This window comes from Aethalodelphis obliquidens, unplaced genomic scaffold, assembly GCF_003676395.1.
Source record: "Aethalodelphis obliquidens isolate GAN/ISIS:26980383/991018 unplaced genomic scaffold, ASM367639v1 scaffold7, whole genome shotgun sequence".
In the NCBI taxonomy this organism is placed as follows: domain Eukaryota; kingdom Metazoa; phylum Chordata; class Mammalia; order Artiodactyla; family Delphinidae; genus Aethalodelphis; species Aethalodelphis obliquidens.
Window position 1 is genome coordinate 56483546 of NW_020837951.1, and position 27550 is coordinate 56511095.

Below are 27550 nucleotides of genomic sequence, written 5' to 3' on the forward strand. Positions count from 1 at the left end.
CACTCGCTACAACTAGAGAGGGCCTGCACGCAGCAGCGAGGACCCAACGCAGCCAAAAATAAATAAATAGAGTAAATAAAGGAATTTGGAAGAATTGGATTCCAACCCTCATGGATGACTTTGAGGGGAGTGGAGGAAGGAGCTGCAGATGTGATGGAAATAGCAAGAGAACTAGAATTAGAAGTGGAGCCTGAAGATGTGGCTGTATTGTTGTAACCTCACGGTGAAACTTGAATGAATAAGGAGTCACTTCTTATGAATGAGCAAAGAAAGTGGTTTCTTGAGATGGAATCAACTCCTGGTGAAGATACTGTGGAGATCGTTAAAATGACAACAAAGAATTTAGATTAGTACATAAACTTAGTTGATAAAGCAGTAGTAGCATTTGTGAAGATTGACTTTAATTTTGAAAGAAGTTCTACTCTGAGCGAAATGCTATCAAAGAGCTTTGCATGCTACAGAGAAATTATTTGTGAAAGGAAGAGTCATTTGATGTAGCAAAATTTATTGCTCTTATTTAGAGGAATGGCCACTGCCACCCCAAGCTTTAGCAACCACCACCCTGATCAGTCAGCAGCCGTCAACACCGAGGCAAGACCTTCCACCAGCAAAAAGTTTACAACCTTCTGAAGGCTCAGATGATGGTTAGCGTTTTTTTGCCAATAAAGTATTTTTAAATTAAGGTCTGTACATTTTTAAGACATAATGATATTGCACATTTAATAGACTACAGTATAGTGTGAACATAACTTTTATGTACACTACGGAACCAAAAAATTCATACGGCTCACTTTATTGCAGTGGTCTGGAACAGTCCCCACATTATCTCCAAGGTATGCCTGTATATTCTTTGCCTGCAACTAAAAAGGATTTGAAATATCAGTATGTATATAATATGGCTGAGAAAGCTAAAAAATTACTTATGCTAACAAAATTATTGTATTTCATTGTGAGTTACTGACAACCCTGATAAAGAAACTATCCAAGTTAGGGAAACAGTAGAGAGAAAACTCTTTCAGTTACTGAAATTCTTAAGGGTCAATAGGAGCAAAGGAAAAAGACACTCAGTTTCCTTTTCACTTGTTTTTGCCTTCAAGTTTTCCCCTTTCTAATCAACAAAAAATTTTGTTCAAAAGGAAAGGGAAGGTTCAGAAGTTTTACCCTTTATTTATCAAGTTAAATCAACCTGGGTGGTCCATTTGTCAAAAGGTGGGTAAGAAAGTTGCTATAAAAAATATACAAATATTAACATACTAAATATTTGAAAAACCTTTTAAATTTAAATGTCACTTATATAAAAGTGCACAAATCATAAGTGTACAGCTTGATGAATTATCACAATTATTATCATCCAGGTTAAAAAATAGAACATAAGCCACACCCCAGAGGTTCCTTTCCCCTCCCCTCCCAATTGCTCCACCCCTTTCTTCTCCTCAAAGGCAACCATTATTTTGACTTTTTTTTAAAAATAAATTTTTAAAATTTATTTATTTATTTTTGGCTGTGTTGGGTCTTTGTGGCTGCACGCGGCGAGCAGTGTGGCGAGCAGGGTCTACTCTTCCTTGCAGTGCACGGTCTTCTCATTGCGGTGGCTTCAGTAGTTGCGGCACGTGGGCTCAGTAGTTGTGGCGCACGGGCTTAGTTGCTCCGTGGCATGTGGGATCTTCCCAGACCAGGGCTCGAACCCGTGTCCCCTGTATCGGCAGGCGGATTCTCAACCACTGCGCCACCAGGGAAGTCCCCATTATTTTAACTTTTAACACCATAGAATAGTTCTATCTATTTTTAAATGTTAAATAAATGGAATAACACAGCATGTATTCTTTTGGGTCTGTCTTCTTTCACTTACCATTGTTTTTGTGAGATTGTCATTCTGTTCTGGGTAGCAGTAATTCATTTATTTTTATTGCTGTATAGTTTTCCATTGTAGAAATTTATTGACATTTATATCTCCACTTAACTGCTGATAGATACCTGGGTTGTTTCCAGTTTGGGGCCTCACAAGTAATGCTATAAACCTTTTTGTGTATGTGCTTGATGCATATGTATATGTATTTCTATTTCTCCATATTGTCACCAATGTTTGTCAGTTTTTATTTTTAGCCATTTTTGTGGATGTATGTTGGTATCTCATTGTGGCTTTATTGTGTGTTCCATGAGAGCAAGGCCACATCTGTCCTGTTCATAGTTATATCATGATCCAAAACCTGTTCATAAAACATAGTACAAATAATAACAGTAATACATAATAAAAAGGATTGATTTAAACAACTATAAATACTGAGTTTGCAACTTCAACTTAGGTATGTAGTTTTTATTTGCTAAAATGAATGGTTTTTATTGTTACAATTTTTTTTTTTTTTTTTGCGGTACGTGGGCCTCTCACTGTTGTGGCCTCTCCCGTTGCGGAGCACAGGCTCCGGACGCGCAGGCTCAGCGGCCATGGCTCACGGGCCCAGCCGCTCCGCGGCATGTGGGATCTTCCCGGACCGGGGCACGAACCCGTGTCCCCTGCATCGGCAGGCGGATTCTCAGTAGTTGACATATTTCTTAATCTCAATACTTCGGTTTTCATATCTGTAACAAGGAGGTAATAATCATACCTATTCATTGAATGATTATAAGGATTAATTTCGTTAATATATGTGAGGCTCTTAAAACAGTGTCAAGTTCACAGTAAGCCCTAAATGAATGCTGTTATACGTTTATTGTTTTAGCATATCCGATTGACTTGTAAGGAGGGTTGGGATCCTCATAGTATACACATTTGGAAAAGTCCCAGTTGAGTTTACATATTAGGTAAGTTCAATCGTGTACCTATGTGGGTAATAATTCTAATTTAATGACTTATGAAATGTGGTGACCCAATAATTCCATTAGCTTTACTTAATCACCCATATTTCATCTGTCCTCGCAATGCTCCTTCCAGGGAGAAAAGACTCCCAGGGTGCGGTAAGTGGACCTGTTTAGATATTAAAAAAAAACAGAAATCAGTGGATTGTAGTAGAAAACTCAGCATATGAGACAGCCCGAGTGTGCTCAGAAGTGTAAGGTTCTGCCCAATCTTTCTTCGCCGAGAAGACGTTAGAGGAAACGTCACAAAGGACCCAGCTGGGAACTCTACAGGAAGTTAAAAAAATTGTTCAGCTTTGCAAAACACCTGGTGCTCAGCCATCTGTCTTTGGTAGTACAAAGACCTTAGTTAAGTAAGGTCTGTGTGGTTCTTTCTGACACCTTGGAAGACAGAGGTACAGCACAGAAATAACAAGTTGTAGCAAGCTAATTTAAGTACGTCTGAGGGGTCCGGAGGTACCTGCACTTCCTGTTACTACAATTCAGGCCATAGTGCTGTCACCCCAAGTTTTTGAGAGACCCCCCCCCTGTCCGAATTCCTATGGGGGTCGCCTCGGGACTCAAGAGCACACCTGCGCGGTGCGGAACTTGTTCCGCGTAGGTGACTGCAGTACAGGGCAGTTTCACTCCCCTCGGCTAACAGCACAGCTTCTCGCTTGAGTTACTTGTTAAAGGGTTGGCAGGCACACACCCTTCGCTCACTCGGGATCTCCCATTTCGGTCTGGAGGCTCAGGAGCCCCGGCCGTATGACGCTGTCATTGCTGCCCAGCAGCGAGCAGCGACATCCTAGCCAGGCTCGGCTGGGCATTCCGAGGCCGCACCCAGGGCAACGCCACTCTGACGTTCGCGTTCCGGAGGCCGCCATAGGCCCGCGTCGGAACCCAGGGCGACGTGTGGCGCGTGGACTCCATCAGGTCCAGCCCTGAGGGAACCCGGTAGGCGCTTCCAGGCAAGGTTCTGTGCACCTGTTCCTTCCTTCTGCTCAAGTGTCTTCCCGTTCTGGGCAAAAGGGGACATGTCCGTCTCCAGAAAACACGAAGCGCGGCGGGAGCCTAAGCTAAGAACAGTGCGGAAGATTAAGCCCAAAGCAAGAAGGTGCCTGGCACCTTTAAGCTGTTTGGAAGTTCACGTGACCCACTAAGTGCCGGGCCCCGCGGTCACGTGACGGCGCGCGCGCCCTCGCGCAGGGAGAGCCGGCTGGCGCTGTGCGCGCGCCTTCGCCGCTGTCTCCCTGCCCCTCGACGGGAGGGTGAGGAGCGGCGGAGTCATCGGGCGACTGGGTCCGGGTGCGCGTGCGCAGCGAACAGCTGTCACCCAGTGCGGAACAAGTCTCCCAAATTTCCCGAATCTCCCTGGGCCGGAGGCCACCGTTTGCCTTCTCACCTTCCTCTTCTGGGTCGTGTCCTCTCCCCCGCTTGCGCGCCAGGTAACTGCTTTTCCGGAGTCCGGGGGATGGGGACCGTTGGGGGAGGGGCCCGGGCGGTCTTCCTGGCACTGCCCCGCTCTGCGCGGGGCAGCAGGGGGTGCCGGCGTCCGGCGGAGCGGAGACGCCGGGCCAGAGACGCTAGGTCCGCGGCCGCCGCGACTGTCACGCTGGCGAGAGAGCGGCCGGCCATGGTCTTGGGGTGGGAGGCGGGAGCCAGTGACAGCCCGCTCCGGCCCTCCGGGGGTTCGGTCCCCAAGCTCGCCGTTCTCCCGGGGGCCGGAGTCAGGGTCGGGCTCCTTGGAAGGGGCGCGCGGGTGGTCCGGGGATGCCTACTCCTTACCTTTCCCCTCCCAGCCCGGTCTGCGGTGGACTCCGCGGAGGCCGGGCCTGGTGCGCCCCTCGGGGCCATCTCTTCCCTGGGACTCTCATGACCCGCGGGGTGAGGGTGAGGGCTCCTCTCCAGACTACCCCACCGTAGGTAGCCAGCTCCTCTCTCGGGTCCGTCCTTAGCCCCTGTGGCTATCCTATTGGTTTTTCCGGCGTGGGGCCATTTCTTCCTGCAGTGCCTCTAGCCACGATGCGGTGTAGACAGTGGGTGCTTAATAAATATGAGTTGGATCGGGTCGCGTGGAATGCCAGGCATAGGACGTGGCGGGGGGTGGGAATGTGAAGAAAGGAGCCAGGCAGGCTGGGGCTCCGGGCTCGAGCTTGGGGTTTTCCTCGGGGCTCAGCCAATGAAACCAGCAGGGCTCGATTCGGATGCTTTCCGGGTGAACTCGGAGCCAGTCTCCCCTTGAGCTGCAACCACGCACGTCTGCACGGTCTGGTTTTGGTTGTGGGCGAATGCCAGGGAGCGTTTTTGTGTGGTTCCTCCCCCTGGAGAAGAGAGGGCAAACTTTTTTTTTTTTTTTTTTTAGCAGTTGGTAAATTACCCTGCTGGGTGATTTATCAAGCGCTGCTTCGGAAGTGTAGGTTAAAAGTTGCAGCCGGTCCACTCTTAACCCTTGTGGAAGTTTTTTGGTAGGCTCGGTTCACCTACGTTCGGACCAAACTTTGCCCTATTTCACCCACTTGAATTTGCAGTATTTTTTATTTTTAATCTCGGGAAACTCAGCGTCACTGTTCCTATGGCAACGGTTACTAATATTCTAATTTCGAAGTGTCGTGTTTGAAAATTAGTGACTTTAAATATTAAAGGTCCATTTTTACTTTGTAGCACTCAGTTCTTTATGATCATTAGTCTAGGTCTCCTACCTTGCGGGTCCCCTCCCAACTCCCAGGCTTTGTTTTGGAATGTGTCACACGGTTCGGGTCTTTTAGGCCCTCTTTCTTCCAATTTAAGGTCTTATGAAAAGTTTGCACATAATCTTTACAGCACCCTACGAACTTGGCAATACAATTTAAATCGGAGACTTGTTTCATTTTATTAACAGACTGTAATCTGTTGCTTTTGTAAAGTTAAAAACATATTTTAAACATTGCATGTGCACAAATGCTTAAAAGAAGAATCTGTTAACCTTCAGTAAGAATGCAGATTTTAAGAGGCTGAACAGGTACTTAATTTTAAAAAAGCTTCTTAGACTTAAATTTCAATTTAAGGACGAAAATCTGGTATATTGAGTTCTCTTCTAGACATCGTAATCATACAGGGCTAGGTTAGGTCCCGCTGGGGTACAGTCTGAATTCTTTGCTCTTCGCATCGTTTTCTAATTGCCTGTTGATTGCCTTTTCTCCTCTACGAGAATGTTAGAGCTCTGACAGGTTTTGTGTGTGTGTGTGTGTGTCTTCTTTGTTCTATTTCCAGCAGTTTACCATAGTGCCCCAGTGCTCAAAATACCCTGTTTCTTAATAACAGCTTTATTGAGATATAATTCACATACCATAAAATCCACCTATTTAAAGTGGATTTTTTTTCATGGTATTTAGTATATGTATAGAATTGTGCAACCATCAGCACAATCAATTTTAGCACATTTTTATCACCTCAAAAAGAAATACTTTCCCATTAGCAGTTACTGTCCATTTCTTCCAAATCCAGTCTTCACCCCAGCCCCAGGCAAGGACTAATCTGCTTTCTGTCTCAGTAGACTTGCCTGTTCTGGACTTTCCATATAAATGTACTTATATAATACTTGGTCTTTTGTGGCTAGAGTTTTTTCACTTAGCATAATATTCAGAGTTCATCCATGTTATATATAGCATATTTCAGTACTTTATTCATTTTTATGGCTGAATAATATTCCACTGTATGGATATATCACATTTTATGTGTTTGTTGGTTGATGGGCGTGTGGGTTGTTTGTACATTTTGGCTGTCATGAATGATGCTGCTATGAACATTCATGAACTAGTTTTGTATGCATTTTTTTTTTTAACTCTTGGGTATACACCTAGTAGTGGAGTTTCTGGATTAAACATTTTCTCTTGAATGAGTGAATGAGCAGGTAGGGATAATAGTATTGATAGGCCCCTTTGAGAGGCCTATTGACTCCTTTGTGCTTCACTACGAAGACCACTTCTTAGAGGCAGAATTCTCTGTGTGTGGCTTTGTCCTGAGTATAGTGTTGTGTTTTTCTTGTCTGGATGTCATTAAGATCGTCCCTTTCTGTTAGCCCAGTCTTTTTTCATACGTAATACTCATAATGATTATTCCCTTGATATTGATTTATTTGCTGTATGTTTATTAGAGATATGATGATAAAACAGGTACATTCCATGCTGTCATTAAACTCAGTGTCTAATGCAGGTCTTTCAGTCTTTTAAAATTTATATTTTCTTTTTTGTACTATGAATAGTTAATGCTTCTCTCCCTACCTTCATTTCTAATATGAATTTCTTGGGAGTTGTACCATAGTTAAAATCACTACATTTTCTTTATCCTTATCAGTCTAGAAGGCTTTATGGAGCCTAAAATATAAATTTAAAATATCGGATTATTATCTTTTTCTCCCTGCAGCTTCACCCCCCCTCTCGCCTCCCCAAAGATTCCCCTGTGCCCCTACTCTTTACACCCTTTGGGAGAAGATGCTGATCATCTAAGTCCACACTTGTAGGGCCTAATCCTTTTCCCACCTAAGCAATTGGGACATTCCCTTTGAGGAGTCTATCTACCTTGCTTCTCTTTCAGTGACCTCACCTCATTCTTTCCCTGAGTCCTCTCAACAAGGCTTTGCCCAGCCAGTCTCCTCCCTCTCCCCAGTTGCCTGGCTTGGTGGGGTTCGGTACCCAGCACACATTCTTGTTCTCTCTGCCTAGCAGCCTGTGCTTCTTTGTTTGGTTAATTCCATCTCATCCTTCAGATAGCTCAGCTCAGTTGTCACTTTAGGTTAGTCTTTCCTCAGTCCTATATACTTGCCATAGCAGTGTTCTGTAATCTCATTTATAGACTTAAGTCTAGCTGTGTATCACTCTTTACTTTCCGTCCCCATGTATGCACAGAAAAAGCTCCACATGAAACACTGAAAGTGGTTACTTCTGGGCAATGGGAATATGGTTAATTTGTCTCCTTCGTGTTTATGTGCATCTTTGGATTTTTCTCCTATGTATCAGTGTGACCTTTGTGAGCAGGAGAAAAAACCAGTTAAAATCCATGTTTGTTAGAAAATCTGACAACAGGAGACTTTAGAGGAAAAAATGTCATTAGTAATTGCCATTTTTAACCTTTTTTGTTTTGTTTTAATAACCTAGATGAGATTTTACTATAGCTTTTCAACATCAAGCTTTTATTACATTTCTGTTCTTTCTCATATGTAGGGACTTCTAGGGATCAGTGAGGTTGCCTGGGGTGGTCTTCCCTAGAAGCTTGAAATTAAGCCGATTCTTAGGGACCAGAACATAGCATCTATTTGGGTATGAGAACTGAGTTTGTGCTAAATAACTCATTTCCCTTTTTTTCTCTGAGAAATGTCCTTATTTACACATTTGTATGTTTCATACTCGAGTTTTTCCTTGCAGAATTGCTTGTTATTTGCGCCATTTGTTTTATTTTTGCTGTGGTTTATTCTGCCTAGTAGTGGGTACTTGTCTTCAATAGATAACACCTCCTATGTGCCATGCGCTGTGTTAGATGTGGAGCATATTGTGAACACAATAGACAAGTGATTCCTTACTATTTCATAAAAGAGGATTGTTTTGAATGTGACTGTTTAGTTACACCGTTGCTCTTGCTCTGTATTTTCAGATACACAGTGGCTTCAGCTGCTGTGGTATTTATGAATTGCTGTTCCATAGAGACTAAAATTTTTTTTAATTTAATTTTTATTTTATATTGGAGTATAGTTGATTTACAATGTTGTATTAGTTTCAGGTGTACAACAAAGTGACTCAGTTATACATATACCTATTTTTTTTTCAGATTTTTTCCCCATAGAGTTTATTACAGAGTATTCAGTACAGTTCTCTGTGCTCTACAGGAGGTCCTTGTTGATTATCTATTTGATATATATAGTTGTGTGTGCATGTTAATCCCAACCTCTGATTTATCCTAATTTATCCCCCCCCCAACTTTTCCCCTTTGGTAATCATAAGTTTGTTTTTCTAAGGCTGTGAGTCTGTTTCTGTGAGACTTTAAAATTTATTCTAGATTCTTCTGGGTTTGTATTATACATTACTGTGGGTAAATATTTAAGGAGCAGAATAATGTATCATCAAAACCGTTTTGGTGATGACTTCTTTGTTTTATATTTCCATCCAGTTTTAGTTATTAATTTGGCATCTCTACCTGTTAACTATAACAGGCCAAACTGTGATCTTTCCTCTCCACTCTGCTCCTCTGAGTTTTTCTTGTACCTCACTCCATTTCTTTGTTAACTTGGGAAACCTGAGGGTTATCCCAGACGCCTCATGGCTCTTCAGCCCTCGCATTTGTACCATCACCAAACCTGTCACTTCTGCTTCCTAAATATGAATCAAATCAGTCTTCTAGTCTCCACCTGGTACCACCTCTGTATCCACTCTACCCCCCTTGATATCTCTTCTCTACCCAGTGATCTTTTAAAATGCAAATTGGATCATTCTAATGGCCCTCGGGACATTTAAAAGTCCTGCATTATCTCTTCCTATCCCAAGCTCCCCCACTAAGCCTTATTTATCAATAGATGGTTCTACCTTTCCGTCCAGTGGCTTTTCTTTTTTTTTTAATTAAATAAATTTATTTATTTATTTATGGCTGCGTCGGGTCTTTGTTGCTGCATGGGCTTTCTTTAGTTGCAGCGAGCGGGGGCTGCTCTTCACTATGGTGAGCGGGCTTCTCATTAAGGTGGCTTCCCTTGTTGCGGAGCACCGGCTCTAGGCGCGCACACAGGCTCAGTAGTTGTGGCGCATGGGCTTAGTTGCTCCGCGGCATGTGGGATCTTCCCGGACCAGGGCTCGAACCCGTGTCCCCTGCATTGACAGGCGGATTCTTAACCACTACGCCACCGGGGAAGCTGCCCAGTGGCTTTTCATTTCCCCAGACCTTACAGACCCTTGCTGAAAGTGCCATTTTCTGCCAGGCAGATTTTCCTTCCCACTCCCTTCCTTTCCAAGTACATCTTTCTGGTCTCTGCTTGAATGCAGTTTCTCAGACAATCCTGACCTGTCACCCCTACCTTTTCCCCAATCTAAATCAGCTTCCCTAATGATAACTGATTCTAATTTACTAAACTTTTCCTTCCATAACACTTAGCAGTTTATAATCTTATATTTATGTGATTATGTGATAGTTTGTTTCTAAACTGAAAGAATTCTACAATGGCAGGGATCAACTATTATTCACTTACATCACAGCAGCACACTGCTGTCTCACCAGCACTATAGTATAGGTGCTCAGTAAACCTTTGTTATACAAATTAATGACATTTACATATATGAAAAAATTAAGGAAACTAAAAAATTAAAGTCAGGCACACGGTAGGAAGTACCTTTTACCCATCCGGACCACACACACACACTATAAAACTGAAACAAAAATTTCACAAAATAATAGTTTGCCACCTGTTCTGTACTCTGATATTGTCTGTACTCTGATACTGTATAACATATTATAAAAAATATTGATATAACCCACTAAATCACGTAGGACTGCTGACGGCAGTTTGAATAGCAGAGGTCTAAGGCAATCCATTAGCCCCTTTCCCCCTTTCGAAACACAATTACTATTTTCTTAGTCTTACCTGATGGGAAGTATAAGTATAGCTTTAAATACCACCCTCCAACCCCCCTCACACGTTTAAAGAATTAGCTGTTGCCAAAAGCTAGTTATTCTTAGAAATTCTGGCCTGATCTCAAAGGAGGGTTGCTTAAGGTCAGGTTGAGAAAAATCTAAACCTGACTCGTTTTAGGTCTTCTCTTCCAGGTTTCTCTGGGGCCACTAATAGCACTCTCCCACCCTGCTTCCTTGAGCTCATTACAGGTGTGTTTTAAGGCTGGCTGCTCATCAATTTTATTTTCTCAATTTATTACAAACCAAACAATTCCAGAAATGAAAACAAGGGGATCAAGGCAAACCAGTAAGTATTTGTGAAGGTATGAATTAAGGAGCCTGGCCGGGCATGAGTGTCACGTTCAGCGTATCACTAGAGCTTATCCTTAGGGCTGTGGTTCTCATTTGTTCACTTACCAGAACTCCTGTGAGGAAAAAGCTTGGTGCTGTTTACCCCACCATGAAATATTGATCTCTTATATATTTTGCTAACTAAATTATTAGAAATAACCTAAGTGTCTAGCACAGGGTCTATTTTAAGTGAACTCTATGCTCTGCTATTACTAACTTGGAAGAATATTTAAAAACATTAGGTAATTCCAAACCTTCTTTGTTTAATGAAAAAAAGCAATAAACAAAATTGTATACATTGTATGATCCTAGTTGTGTTTAAACATGTTTATAAATGTGTATGTCTAGAAAAAATACACTGGAATGTTAACTTGGTGGTGGGATTACTGGTAATTTTGATTTCCCTTCATTAAAAAAATTTTTTTTGAGAATGAACATTATTATATTTATAGTAAGAAAGGCTCAGTTGAAAAAAAAATTTCCTATACATTACCACGTATTTGCAAATAGGAAAAATAACACCTTTCTTAAAGTGGTGGTTAGGGACTTCCCTGGTGGTGCAGTGGTTAAGAATCCGCCTGCCAATGCAGGGGACATGGGTTCGAGCCCTGGTCTGGGAGGATCCCACATACCGCGGAGCAGCTAAAACCGTGTGCCACAGCTGCTGAGCCTGCGCTCTAGAGCCCGCAAGCCACAACTACTGAGCCCGCGCACCACACCTACTGAAGCCCACATGCCACAGAGCCCGTGCTGCACAAGAGAAGCCACAGAAATGAGAAGCCCGCGCAATGCAACGAGGAGTAGCCCTCGCTTGCCACAACTAGAGAAAGCCCGCGTGCAGCAACGAAGACCCAATGGAGCCAAATAAATAAATAAAATTTTAAAAAATATACACTTTAAAATGGTGGTTAGAGGCCAGGTTTCTAGTGACTGTGTTTTGGGAACCTCTGTCCAAGCAGGACTTACATTCTACCTTCATGATATGTAATCTTGCACTGCACAGTGTTCTACGTATCTGCTCCTAGCCTGCATATTTTTCCTTTTCTAAGTTATCAAAGTTTACTAAGCCTTGTTTTTTATCTTTTATTTTGCTGAAATCTCTCCCTGGCATGCTCAAGCATGTTGATAATGAATATTCACTTACAGTTGATCATTTAGAAAGTCCTAATAGCCCTTATTAAACCCTGCAGTCTGGCATGAGTGGAAGGGATGGAGAGGGTTTGGGATGAACTAGGGTGTATACAGGTGATACCTTTCTGTTAAATTTGGAAAATGTCTAGTTATAGTGGGACTTAGAAACCAAATTGAAGGAAACATATAGTAACAGTTTGTAATGTGTAATCATCAGTAAAATTTCCCAAAGCTGTATTTAAAATTATTTAGGCTTTTAACACTCAGGCCTTAGTAGATTAAATTAAATATTTGAAAATATATTTGATAACTGTACAAAATACATATTTTAAGTATTGATTTACTATTTACTAGAGAAGGAATGGGAAAAGTTTGAAATTAGAGAGAGATGTCAAAATAAGGACAGTTGGCCAGATAGGACCTTTTGGAGTGTGTGTGTGACAGTGACATCACTTTTGGGGGATTACGTATTCTTGTTCTCATTTTCAGCATTGCAGGTTCAGAAATCTGAACTTTTCCCAGTGATTCAGAGTATGTCAAGCATTGGAGGACTAAGGTCCTCAGTGTCACTCCCTAATCAAACTCACAGGAAGAACCAGAACTCAGACCCAAAGCATACATGTTTGTTCCTCAGGGCTCTTTCTAGAAAGTCTGGTCCCTGGGAAAGTACACATTATTTGGTGACAGGCAGGTCCCACAGATGGAGATGGTAGCATTGAGGAGTAATCTGAACTGGGGTATTTTTCACCTGCTGGGCTTCTCTTGACCCTTAGAAGTACTCACTTCTGTTCATTAGGACATTCTTCCTGCAGGTTCGTTTTTCCTGTTGAAGGAGGTTAAAGAAGACACATTTCTTCACTTTGGCTCTTTCTTTATCTCCACCTTTTAACTCTTCTTTTGCACTAGACATTTGTTTAAATTCTAGTCCTGAGGACATCCCTTTGTTTCTCTGATTGAAAATCGGTCTTGTTGCTTTGGTTCTGTTTTGGGAGTCCATCAAATACTCAGCAAGGTCACGGGCATCCCTTTGAGTGGGAGACTGATGGTACTGATGAGGCTTATTTATTTATTTATTTTTGCTGGTAGCTTATCTCATCCATTTTGTTTTTATTTAATTTTCAAAAGGAACCCTCGCCTAAAATTTGGACACTTTACTGAGAACTCTCAGTCTACAACATTCAGGCAGCTTTCATTAGCAGGAAGAATCTAGCCCTGAGATAGGGAAATTCATTTTTCATTCCTTTTTGATAATTTTATTTATTTTTAAAAATTTATTTTATTATTTATGTACATATATGTTAAAGAAGTATTATTTTAAGTAGGCAGTGCAAGGTATACAACAAGGTATAAAACTGAGAAGGTGTAAATGGGTAAAAAGTACATATTCTTACCTTTGGCCATCAGATAGGCATTTCCTCTTATTAGTTAACCATTGTTAAAACTGTTTCTTTTGGGGCTTTCCAGACATAGTCTATATATTCTTTATAAGATATTTTGTACAAGCATATGTGTGTATATGCATATGTATGCATTTTTTACACAAATGGTAGTACCTATACTTACTGCTTTGAATATTTTTTTTTTCATTTAACTGTATGTTAAATACAGTTTAACTGTATGTTAAATACAGTAACTTGCATGTGACCTTCCCCTCCTCCCCTCAGTTTTATTGAGGTATAAATGACATACAGCATTGTATAAGTTTAAGGTGTACAACATAATGATTTGGCTTACATACATCATGAAATGATTACAACAGTAGGTTTAGTGAGCATCCATCATCTCATATAGATACAACATTAAAGAAATAGAAAAAAAATTTTCCGTGTGATGAGACTCTTAGGGTTTACTCCCTTATCAACTTTCATATATAACGTACAGCAGTGTTAATTATGTGTATCATGTTGTATGTTATATCCCTAGTATTATAAGTGAAAACTTGTACCTTTTGACTACTTTCATCTAATTTCCCCTTTTCCCACCCCCTTGGATGAGATTTTTAAAATATAAATATAGAGCTTTTTTTTTTTTTTTTTTTTAGGCTGTACCACATGGCATGTGGGATCTTAGTTCCCTGACCAGGGATCGAACCCATGCCCCCTGCAGTGGAAGCACAGGTTCTTAACCGCTGGGCCACCAGGGAAGTCCCTAGAGCTTCTTTTTTTAAAATGATGACACAGTATTGCATTGTATGTGTATGATAATTTATTTAACCAGTGCAGTATTGAAAGTTATTTTTTTTATTTTTATTGCGGTACGCGGGCCTCTCACTGCTGCGGCCTCTCCCGTTGCGGAGCACAGGCCCCGGACGCGCAGGCCCAGCGGCCATGGCCCACAGGCCCAGCCGCTCCGCGGCATGTGGGATCCTCCCGGGGCACGAACCGGAGCACGAACCGGGGCACGAACCCGTGTCCCCCGCATCGGCAGGTGGACTCTCAACCACTGCACCACCAGGGAAGCCCCCTGAAAGTTATTTTGATTCCTATTACAGCAATCTATTTATGTACCATTACCTCAACATTTTAATTGTTGTAGCTTTATAATATATTTTTAGAGCTTTCCAGGTTATTCTTGTTTATTTTTCCTCATTATATCTAAATATGTCAAGTTATAAAAAACCTATTTATAGTTTTGGAAATAAACTTAATAGAGAAATGTAGAGAAATATCTTTAGAATATTGAGTTTTCCTGCCCCCAAATGCGGTATGCCTTTCCATTTAAGTCTTCTTTTAAGTCCTTATAAAGGATATTTTAAAGATATCTTTACACAGATCTTGTACATTTCTTAAATTTATTCCTTTGTATTTTAAAAATAATTTTCTTTTTTAACTTTGGGACAATCTCAGACTTTTAGAAAAGTTGCATTAATAGTACAAAGAACTTTTATTTCCTTGAAAAATTTGTCTTTATGACCCTATCACTGGTCAATACTTGGGTGTGTGTTTCCTATAAAGACAGTTTCCTGCATAACCACAGTATATACATTAAAATCAAGAAGTTAAATAATATTGATACATTACTGTCATCTAATCTTTAGACCTTTTACGTTTCACCATTTGTTATAGCAATCTTTGTAGCAAAAGTGTCCAGTCCAAATGATGCATTGCATTTTCTTGTTTTCAAGTTTCTTAAGTTAGCATCATTCAGTCTCAAATCGTCCTCAGTCTTTCTTTGATTTTCATTATATTGACACCTTTGAAGATTACAAGGCAGTTATTTTAGAGAATCCCTTCATTTTTGTTTGATGTCTCCTCATGATTATATTCTTGAGGCATCTTTGGCAGGAATATCACAGAGGTGATGCTGTAATTTAATTATATCTTATCAGGTAGCACACAACTTCATTTTGTTCTGTTACTAGTAATGTTCGATTTGATTGCTTGATTAAGACAGAATCTTCTATGCTTCTCTGCTCCAAAGTTATTCTTTTGTTTCAAAAAACTATGTACATATCTTGTTCCTTATCAGGCTTTCAATTTATTCATTTATTTTTGTCAATTTGGATTTATGGTTTCCTGTTTTATTCAGGGAGTTATAATTTGTTAATATTATTTATACTGATGCTTAAATTGTCATAGGTTTGGCCCCTGGGAACCCTTCAGGGTACATTCTCTGTCCTTTTGACATGTCCCATCATTCTCTGAGCACTCCCTTCCTTTCAGGCACAGTGAGAGATTCAGGCTCATCTTGAACGTTCCCTACCTCAAATATTTAGAAGCCAAGATCTAGGTGCTTATTGATATTGGGGTGTTGCTCCCATGCCCTCTCATTGAACAGAGCTAGGGAATATGCGTATGTTCAGATATCCATATATACACACACACTCAATACACATACACAAAGAATTGTATAACACATGTACTACTACTGAACAATTCTTGTATTCCTGGAATAACCTTTTGGTCATGGTTTATTATTTTAATGTGCTTTCAGATTTTGCTTGCTCATTTTTTTTTATAAGTTTATTTATTTATTTTTATTTTTGGCTGTGTTGGGTCTTCATTGCTGTGTGTGGGCTTTCTCTAGTTGCAGCGAGCGGGGGCTACTCTTTGTTGTGGTGCGCGGCCTTCTCATTGCGGTGGCTTCTCTTATTGCAGAGCACAGGCTCTAGGCACGTGGGCTTCAGTAGTTGTGGCACGTGGCCTCAGTAGTTGTGGCTCACAGGCTCTAGAGTGCAGGCTCGGTAGTTGTGGTGCACGGGCTTAATTGCTCCGTGGTATGTGGGATCTTCCTGGACCAGGGCTTGAACTCCTGTCCCCTGCATTGGCAGGCAGATTCGTAACTACTTTGCCACCAGGGAAGTCCCACTTGCTCATTTTTAAAAGTCATCAGTACTCTTAAAATTGTTTTGCAGTTTTCTTGGGCCAATTGTCAAGTTTTGTTACCCATTTTAGCCTTGCTTCTTAAGGATTTTAAAGCTTATTATTCTTTTTTCTTGTGTTCAGGAGCAGCTTAAGTAACATTGGGTTACGTTTCTTAATTGAGCATAATTCTGTGCAACCATCTGGGCTGGTGCTGTAGATTTATTCTTAATTTAGTGGGCTTTGGTTTGTTTGTTTTTGTGGTAGCAGGAGAGTTGAGCAAAGAGGTCAGTTATATTTAGGGTTTGGGTCTGAACCAAACAAATGCAAGTCTTTTTTTTTTTTTTTCTTTTCTTTAAAAGGTTCATTTTAATAAGATAGTGGTATTTAAAGAGTTGTCAGTCAGCATAGTTCTCAGTATCACACTGTGGAGGGAGTTTATGCAGAGGGACTGGGCCTCCCTCCATAGACCAGGAAAATGGAGACATTTGTTTTGCTATTAACAACAAAGAAAAATTATGAGTCAAACAAACCAAATGCAGCCCAGGTAGAGTTCATTTCTGTGAACACTAATGAAGGTTTGGCCTTATATTTTAATATATTAAACCATATTTTATAATCAGTAAGAAGCATTGGGTAACAGATTATGATTTTTCCTTTGTATCATGATTGTATTTGTGTTTATTATAATTTAGTTTAATATTTGTGAACCTGAGGAAAATTAAACTCATCTAGTAGACACTGAAAATATTTTTAGATGCGTTCGCATGTCAAGTATAGCGGACACTGCGTATGGCTTATGCGATTGTGGATTGTTAGGAATATAATTTCCAAGTTTGCATATGAAATTGCACTTAAATATGTTCTCAAAGTGGTTCAAAATTTGGCTGTCGTTTTAATATTTTAAACTAAGAACCTAAGAGTAACTTACACGGCCTCTGGTGAGTTTTCTCATGGGTCTAAATGGTTTCGGTAATCTCAGATGTAAAAGTTACGCGGACTTCACTGTAGGGTTGGCGGCGACGCGTGTTTCACCCTGGGCGTCTACGCGGCTCCGGGATCCAGCTGGTGTGTGGGCGGCGCAGTGCTGGTTGACTAGCCCGCCTGCAGAGGGCGCCGCAGGCCGGTGGTAGCCAAGAAGCCGCAGCAGGTGCTGTGGGTCCACGGCAGCTCTCGCACTTCCGCTGAAGTGGCTCTTCCTCCCAAAGCACTCTGAGCGATACAGTCCAAGCCCAGCAAGCTTTTAGTCAGAACTCACAATCAGGTGAAATACAAGTTTTCGAAACTGTTGAAATCGCCTTCTTTGTTGTGTGTGTCCTTGTCACACTGCTGCATAATAATAGAAAGTGCATCAAGTTTCTAAATTCTTCTTGGTCATAGGAGAACAATCCTTTTTTTCTGTTCAAGCAGAAATATTAGTTGGCATTCATTGCATAATTTTCGGGGTCTGTCCGGACCCAAATTTTAATGTAATTTTCCTAAAAATTGGAATTAACAGAGAGTTAAGGTTTTTTTCCTTAATTCACATTTATTGAAAATTGATCAGAATTTCCCTTTTTAGCCCTTTTCATGACAGACACAAATCTATCATAATCAGAAGGTTGTTTCCATGTTTTAAAAATGATTTTTATTCTTATAAATTTTAAAACATTTTTTTCCAAGTTTAAATGTTTTATTGATATGCAGATTAGAGATTACTTTTGGCTTCAAGTTAAAAATAGTAGGTTTGAACGTAGAGTCCAACAGTAAAGAAAATATTGGTCATTTTAAATTAGTATTTTCTAAATTCTTAAAAAGAAGATTTAATGACACAGTGATGCTTTCTCTGTCTTGTGATCACTGTTTATCAGGTACCTTTCCACTGAAAATTTAATTTTTTACTTTCTTCCAAAAGAGAAATTAGCAGAATTTAGTAACATTTATATTTACTGATTTTTTTTCTTTTCTTTGTCTTCTCTGTACCTTTGACAAATTGAATCATAAGGTCTGTCATGACACTTTCCTGCATTGCAATGTAAGAAATCACTTGCTTTTATGAAACACTGCAAACTATTTCCTAGATAAAGAGATTTCTTATTTTGAATTACTGCTGTTTGTAAACTTTCTTTCCCCTTGCCATTATGATACATTTATGTGACAAGATTTCTTACCAGATTAGAGGGTATTAGTAGGATGCATAGTTCTCATAGCTAGAAAAGAATTTTATTCTAGTGTGCAAATGATTTTTTTTTTAAATATTTCTCTAGGCTGGGCTGTGTCTTAGTTGCGGCACACAGAATCTTTAGTTGCAGCATGCGGACTCTTAGTTGTGGCATGCGTGCGGGATCTAGTTCCCTGACCAGCGGTCCAGCCCACTGGACCACCAGGGAAGTTTCTCTAGTGTGCAAATGAATTTCTACACAGATTACCTTTTTTTTTTTTTTTTTCTGTACGCGGGCCTCTCACTGTTGTGGCCTCTCCCGTTGCGGAGCACAGGCTCCAGACGCGCAGGGTCAGCGGCCATGGCTCACGGGCCCAGCCGCTCCGCGGCATGTGGGATCTTCCCGGACCGGGGCACGAACCCATGTCCCCTAGCATCGACAGGCGGACTCTCAACCACTGCACCACCAGGGAAGCCCCAGATTACCTTTTGATGCTAAAATTATTGTTGATGTTATAGTTGATGATTTTAAGTTCTTCCACCAAAGGAGCCACACTTGATTGTTCATTTAATCTATACATTTATAGGTATTTATAGTTGTGTTATTGTTTGTGTAACAGAGTAAGCTAAGGGAAGGAGAACTAAGCAAATTAATTCCTTTTTAAGGGCTTGAATACAAATACATAACCCAGCCCTAGGCTTTTTCAATTAAAATAATGCCACAGTATATAATTAAAAAAACAGTTTCAAGCCCTATGTTGGGGTGTTCATTGGGCTTGCAGGTCTGTCTTGCTTTGGTACCTTTAATATAAAAAAATATGGTGTCACCAAAAATAAAAACTAGGAGTGATTATTTGCTTATTACTGGTAGAGTTTTTATATTAAAGAATAGTTTCAGCAAAGAAGTAAAAAAAATTCTTGGTATTAATTTAAAGTATATTTAAAATTTCCAGGTATTTTCAGGAATTCATTACTTATATTGATTCATTGTTTAAAAAAGATTTTATGTGATACTTGAGGCATGTGAAAGACGTGGTGTACAGTACTATGAATTCATCGAGATATAAAACTTTGTTAGAGACTGTCATACAGAGTGAAGTAAGTCAGAAAGAGAAAAACAAATACCATATGCTAACACATATATATGGAATCTAAAAAAAAAAAAAAAGATCATGAAGAAACCTAGGGGCAAGATGGGAATAAAGATGCAGACCTACTAGAGAATGGACTTGAGGATACGAGGAGGGGGAAGGGTGAGCTGGGACAAAGTGAGAGAGTGGCATGGACATATATGCACTACCAAACGTAAAATAAATAGCTAGTGGGAAGCAGCCACATAGCACAGGGAGATCAGCTCGGTGCTTTGTGACCACCTAGAGGGGTGGGATAGGGAGGGTGGGAGGGAGGGAGACGCAAGAGGGAAGAGATATGGGGATATATGTATATGTATAACTGATTCACTTTGTTATAAAGCAGAAACTAACACACCATTGTAAAGCAATTATACTCCAATAAAGATGTTAAAAAAAAAAACTTTGTGATGCTCTTCTATCTCAACTACCTTTGCTTAGCAGCCTTGTCCTGATTTTCTTTTATTGCTTTTTTTTTTTTTTTCTGAGCCATGTGGCTTATGGGATTTTAGTTCCCTGGCCAGGGATCGAACCCAGGCCCTTGACAGTGAGAATGCAGAGTCCTAACCACTGGATGGCCAGAGAATTCCCAACCTTGTCCTTATTTTTATGTTCAGTATTCCTTTGCTTAAAAAAAAAAAAGATGTATCTTTTATGCATTTATCCTTAAAAAACAAATTAAACTTTATTTTCTAGGTTTGTAAATGGACACGTACTTTGACTAGTCCAAGACTTAACTTTCTGAGGTTCATCGTATTGTTGGGAGTAGCTTTGGTTTGTTAATTTTCACTGCTGTATAATATTCCGTTGGGTGAGTATACTCTGATTTATTTATTGATTCTTCTGTAGATAGACATTGGAGTTGCTTTCTGAATGTCAGTAGAGCAGGGTTGTATGTATGTATGTATGTATGTATTCACCTGGCTGGCTGGCTGGCTGTGCTGGGTTTTCACTGCGGCACATGAGATCTTCGTTTTGGCATGCGGGATCTTTTAGTTGTGGCATGCAACTCTTAGTTGTGGCATGTGGGATCTAGTTCCCTGACCAGGGGTCAGACCTGGGCCCCCTGAATTGGGAGTGTGGAGTCTTAGCCACTGGGCCACCAGGGAAGTCCCTAGAGCAAGGTTTTTAACTTCTGCACTATTGACATTTAGGGCTGGATAATTATTTTGTTGTAGGTGCTTTTCCTATGCATTGTAGGGCGTTAAGCAGCATCCCTGGCCTCTCCCTCACTAGGTGTCACTAGCACTCCTCCAGTTGTGACAAACAAAGAGGACTGCAGTGGTTCCACACAATGCCAGTTTTCCAAACAGGATAAAAATCCCTCCCCTCACCTTCTGGTAGAACCATTGTTGCCTTTGACCCATGTACAGTTTTAAATTATCTTAAAAGTTTCATACATATGGGGATTTAAAATTTATCTTTTAACTTATAATTTTACAATTCCTCTGTTTTAGTAAATATATATCCCACATAAATACAAGCTCTTATTATTGGGTTCCTCAATAATTTTTAAAAGTATAAAGGAGACCTGAGATCAATAAGTTTGAGAACATCGCTCTGTGCTTCCAATTCCCCATTTACAGAATAAGATTAATAATACTACTTACCTCGTAGGGCTGGGCTCTTGGGAGGATTAAATGAGTTAATTTTCCTATATTAGCACTGTTACTATGTGCTCCCTATCCCCCATAGAAGGATAGCTCACCCTTTTTTGATCCCATTTACTTAAGACCCACTTCAAACTCACGTCTTCTTTACGCCTTCCCCCACAGTGGCCATCTGTGGTCTTGCCTTTTCCCCAGGAACTCCTGTAGCATTTATGTTTGTACCTTGAGTTTGACTCTGAAGTACATACTGCATGTATTGGTCAATTTTGCTAGGATTCCTCATTCTTCTGGATTTTTGCTATCTGACAAAGGGGAAGGAATTTCTGGTCAGTTGGCCGATCTTTTTTTTTTTTTTTTGCGGTACGTGGGCCTCTCACTGTGTGGCCTCTCCCGTTGTGGAGCACGGGCTCCGGACGCGCAGGCTCAGCGGCCATGGCTCACGGGCCCAGCCGCTCCGCGGCATGTGGGATCTTCCCGGACCGGGGCACGAACCCGTGCCCCCTGCATCGGCAGGCGGACTCTCAACCACTGTGCCACCAGGGAAGCCCAGTTGGCCAATCTTTATTAATGTTGTTTTCCATGTGATTTTGGTTGAGTTAGGCAGTTATCCTGGGAGGAATTCTTTTTACTTTTGGCTTCTGCATCTAGAGCCAGATGGAAGTACATTTCAAGCACCTGAGCCTCCCTTTCCACCTACTTGCCCATTTAGTTATCCACAACAAAATTTGAAAATATCTTTTCAAAGCTGTGTGACCTTGAATGAGTTTGTTAACCTCTTGATGTTAAGTTCTTGAATGTTAGCTGCCTCTGCTGTTAGTAATGCAGAGTCTTCTGCTTCTGCTTGGTCACATATTTGCGGATTGATGGGAGGAATCTTAGGATGACTTTGTGGTCTGCCTCCATTAACTTTTCTATAGTGGGCATGCCTCTTTCAATAGTCAGTGCTTGTGTTCAGCATTTTTGAGATTGCTCTCATATCTTTACCTAGCTAAGATAAAGTTTTTTCTTTCCACCTTATTGCCTCCAGTTCCTTGAAGTTAAATAATTTTAGCAGGCAAATTCTTTGATTAATCTTATTTAGCTATAGAAAGAGAGGGTTGTCATTTGAATGAATGAATGATTTAGGAGGGATAGTTAGAAAGGTCTGAAAATCTGTGTGCTTTAGAGGAAAATAATGGGATTACTTATCTTAAATGTCAAGCTGAAGAATTGGAAATTAAAGTGGTTTGCCAATGTCATTTCAGATTCCACTTGAATGGCTTCCAATTGGAAGCCATTTTTACTAAGAGAATGGTTTGTTGAGAATGTTACCTTTGGAAGTTTCATCTATCTAGGTAGAGGTTGGGGGTCTATAGAGTTAAAAACTCGGAAACTAGGAAGGTAAATAAGAACTTCAACTTGAGTAAGTTACTCCATTTTTATTAATGTAAATAAGCAATTTCTTTCATCCCTCCACCCTCTCTTCTTTTCCCTCTCTCACATGTAATGCTGGGCTCATGAAGGATCTTAGAGATCATTTAGTTTATTGGTTCCCAGATTTGAAAAAATAAGCTGGACTGACATAGGCTTGTCAACTTTTAATTTTCTAAAGTAAAAATTATAAAAGAAAACTTACTATAACTTACTGTTCAAAAAAGCACCAACAAAGCAGAAAGAGCATTCTTCAAGAAGTGTAACTTTATGAAAAATCAGAACACTTTCATTCCTGTTTTTTAGTGAACTGACGGAACCACTGCCCACTAGTGTTTAGGAACACTGAGCTTGTTTAATTTCCTAAGTTTAAAGGTTACCAAGACTAAACATTAACAAAGATGACGTGCTTATACCTCTGGGTATAGATGGAACCACGGCTCAGACCACTTCTGTGGCCATGATCTAGTCCAGTGGTTCTTAACTATTTTTGGGGTCATATGTGATACATTTTTGAGAGTGATGGGAGCTATAGATCCTCATCTTGGAAAAAAAAATTGGACAAGAACAGTGTTAGGACTGAAAAGAATACCAAACTATAGGTGAGACCATGAAAAACTTATGCTAATACATTCGAATGGACAGTTTTCCAGAAAAATATAAATGCTGAACTGTATTCAAGTTGTAGAAATATACCATCTGAGAGTTTTTATTCTGTAGTTATATGTCTTACCACAAAGAATACCAGGTTCAGATGGTATTGCAAGCTAGTTCTACAAAGTATTCAAATGATACCTAATTTCAGCCCTCACAAACTCAAAATTTCCCTCTTTTCAGGAACACTTCCCAGCTCATTTTTTCAGGCTAGCAAGTCTTTTTTTTTGGCTGCGTTGGGTCTTGCTTGCTGCACGCAGGCTTTCTCTAGTTGTGGTGAGCGGGGGCTGCTCTTCATTGTGGTGCGCAGGCTTCTCATTGTGGTGGCTTCCAGGCACGGAGCACAGGCTCTAGGTGCGCGGGCTTCAGTAGTTGCAGCATGTGGGCTCAGTAGTTGTGGTGCATGGACTTAGTTGCTCCAAGGCCTGTGGGATCTTCCCGGACCAGGGATCGAACCCCTGCATTGGCAGGCAGATTCTTAACCACTGTGCCACCAGGGAAGTCCCAGGTTAGCAAGTCTTAATACCAGCACCAGATGAGGACAATATGAATAAGGAAAATTACTAGCCTCACTTATGAAGATAGGATAGGAAACCTTAAATGAAATATTAACACAAATAATTCCACAGTGTGCAACTCTGACGATACATTATCATCAGATTGGGTGCATTCCAGAAATATAGGTTGGTTCAACATTTAAATTATATTTAATCTCAGTAGTAAAGGAGAAAACCCATCCTAATAGATATAGAAAAAGCATTTGATAAAATTCTTTTAAAAGCAAACCAACCCCGCCTCCCCCCAATAAAACAAAAAACCTAGAGAAAGGGATAGAACAGAACTTTTCTAACCTTTTAAAGGGAACCTATACATAGTAAACATTATTCTGAAGAGTAAAGATTAAAAGCATTCCCTTTATAATAAGACATTCTACTGTCACTCCTCTTTAGCACTAGGATGCCCTAGCCAGGTCAGTAAGATTAGAAAGAGAAATAAAATGAATGAGTATTGTTAAGGAAACAACAAAAAAATTACTATTCTCAGATGATTTTCACATGATCAATATAGAATCATTAAATAATCTATAGACAAATTTTTGGAAACGAGATTATTAGCAAGGTAGCTGGATATGAGATCATTTAAAAGTTAATGACAAAAAAAAAAAAGTTAATGACATTTTTATGGGGCTTCCCTCGTGGCACAGTGGTTAAGAATCCGCCTGCCAATGCAGGGGACATGGGTTCGATCGCTGGTCCGGGAAGATCCCACATGCCGTAGAGCAGCTAAGCCCGAGCGACAACTACTGAGCCTGCACTCTTGAGCCCAGGAGCCACAACTACTGAAGCCCGCGTGCCTAGAGCCCATGTTCCACAACAAGAGAAGCCACCGCAATGAGAAGCCCGCACGCAGCAACGAAGACCCAACGCAGACAAAAAAAAAAAAAAAAGTTAATGACATTTTAATATACCAGCAACAAAAGAAAAAAATACACTGAAATAAGAAATGTTGTATTTAAAACAATTAAATATTCTGTTTAAATGTTTGTGTTTAAATGTAAAAGTGACTGTATTCTTCAAAAATGACAATGTCATTGAAGACAAAAATAGATTCTGGAAATATACCAGTTTTAAGAATACTAAAGAGAAATGACAGCTACATGCAATATCTAATCCTAGACTGAATTCCCTACTGGAGCGAAAAAAAATGCTATAAGGGATATTATTGGGTCACTTGACAAAATTGGAACACAGAAATTAGATATCAGTATTGTCTCTATGTTAAACTTATTGGAGTTGAAAACTCTTGTGTCTGTGTGTAAGAGAAGACCTCTATTCTTAGGAAACACACACTAAAGTTTTAGGGTTAAGGGCCACGATATATGCAACTTACTCAAATGGCTCAGAAAAATTACATGTATGTGTGAGTATGTGGAGAGAAAGAGAACACAAATTGATAAAGCAAATAGGGTAAAATACTAATTTGATGAATCTGGGTTAAGTATTAGAGGGCTTTTTTTGTTTTTTATTTTTCTATTCCTGAAGTTTTTCTGTAAATTTCAAATTATTTCTAAAGCAAAAGTTAAAGAAATACTATTTACAATAGCATAAGAGTAAACCCACAGAGCTTTGTGTTTTTCTTTAACTCAAGTTAAGTTCCCTTAGATTTGATTTTCCCCTAAATCAGGGATGGAGGGCTTGGCACTATGGAACAGACAAGGGAAATAGCTCTGTTTAGCCATAAGGAAATATTTTGACAAATGTTGACATTGCATTATTTTTATGCCTGTATTATAAAGGCATAGAATAGTTTTTCCAAAAGTTCTTGAGTAGTTTTTATTTTAAAGATGTAAATCAGAAAGATACATCTATTATTTTATTTCTACTTAAAACATAAATATACATTCATTTGCTTATGTTTTGTTGCAGGATAAAGCCTTTTCTTTGAGTAAAGGTTAGAGTCTTGCATTTCCTCTTTTGCATAAGCAATACGCTCCCAATATAGCATGTACCACTCAGTTTCTGTTTTTTTAAAGTGAGAATTTAGACACTTGAAATAATATGAGCCAGAATCCTTCTAGATTTTACAAATCCCTTTACCCCCTAACCTTTTACTACTGCAGCTCCTACACTTCATTTGGCATCCCCCCGCCTTTTTTTTTTAAGTCATCTTATCTATACTGGATTTTTCCAAAATATTTAACTTAAATTTTGTAGAAACAATAACATTTTTGTATTCACACTTCATCTACTTAAATAATATTTAATCACATCACATAATGGCACAGTTTGCATAAACTGGATTGGAAATAAGCACTGTTGATTGCTAAGCATGCATTTCAGCTGATACTTAGACACAATAGGTATAGCCTACTAGCCTCGCCTATGTTGTGGGCAGCAGTGACGTTTTTCACAGACATTGCATTAGTATTTGGTGAATTGATTAAGCAAAAAAGGCTATTGATAGTTTCTACTATGCTAGACCAGTAAGAGAAAGTAGCTGTAGTGGCTGGCTAGTTTGTTAAATGGGTCAGTTAGTAATTTTACTCAATTACTACAAAATGAATTTTGAGTAATTTGGCTTAATTTCATTAAGATACACAAGGAACTGATTATTTGTATACCAGGTTTGTTTTCTACCCACCGCTATTAGTTTATATTTGATAATTCTATCAGTCATGATTCGATTACAGACAGTGGACACGTCCCTGGTTAACTTTACCAGAAAGAGATTTGGTATTGGAGTTGTTGAAGGTTGGAGAACAGGTTCTTGGCTGGGACCCCAGGGACGTATCTCCTGGAATATCTCCCAAAACACCATTGCTGATGGGCCTGCCTTGGGAATTGCCATTTCTGCCACAAATAGAAAACTGAAGAATCAGGGTACGGGATCATAGCACGTTGGCTGAGATCTGGGGAGCAGGAAGTTGCTGCTGCATTTGTTTGTTCCATGGACTAACTATCTAAGTTGTGATCCAGGGGTCAGGAATCATGCCAGAACTGTTAAAGATCCAGACTACCTATGCTAGATCTATTCCAACACAAAGGATGCCTTGTGGGTTTCCACCTCTTTCCCCACTCTGCCCAGTTCTGAATTCAACTGTCTTCCTATTGGAAGAATTTAAATCATATCTGGAGTGCCTTTTGCAATGTAGATTTCAAGTCTCCAGACCCTGCAGTCTCTTTTTTTTTTGAAATAAATTTATTTATTTTATTTATTTATTTTTGGCTGTGTTGGGGCTTTGTTGCTGCTCACGGGCTTTCTCTAATTGCAGCGAGCAGGGGCTACTCTTTGTTGTGGTGTGCGGGCTTCTCATTGTGGTGGCTTCTCTTGTTGCGGAGCACAGGCTCTAGGCACGCGGGCTTCAGTAGTTGCAGCACACAGGCTCAGTAGTTGTGGCGCACGGGCTTAGTTGTTCCACGGCATGTGGGATCTTCCCAGACCAGGGCTCGAACCCGTGTCCCTTGCATTGGCAGGCGGATTCTCAACCACTGTGCCACGAGGGAAGACCCAGACCCTGCAGTCTCTTGAAGATGTAGACTCTTCAGGCATTTACCTTATGACTTACATTATGCCTGGGTGACTCAGGCTTGGTTTCTTCCCTTTCAGTTTTCCCCTCTCAAATCAATCTCTCTCTCTCTTTCTCCCCACCCACCTCCCCCTCTCTCTGCTCATCTCCTTTCTGTTAATGCCCAAGGGAGACAGTGGCTGCCACAGCCCCTCATGGCTTCCTCTGTTCCCCACTTGTGAGTTCCTGGGGGAGTGATTGAGCTAGCTCAGGTCAGTTGTAGTCTGCAGGATTGGCTGCCTGGCTCACTGCTGTAGGTGGGAGAAATTCTTGAGGGGAAGGGAGGAGAATGGCTT

General features: G+C 40.4%; 1 protein-coding gene across 5 annotated transcripts in view; it reads left to right on the plus strand.

Annotated features, from left to right (window-relative positions):
* The first annotated feature begins 3450 nt into the window (after window positions 1-3450).
* The window catches only part of KDM4C (lysine demethylase 4C), a 400366-nt gene continuing 376266 nt past the window's right edge, over window positions 3451-27550 (plus strand). For 4 of the 5 annotated variants that reach the window (XM_027105851.1, XM_027105852.1, XM_027105855.1 and 1 more), the window contains exon 1: window positions 4120-4280. The gene's annotated coding sequence lies outside the window, so the exon portion shown is untranslated. Of the gene's footprint in view, window positions 4281-27550 lie in introns of all 5 variants that reach the window. The other variant, XM_027105850.1, reaches the window with a different exon arrangement.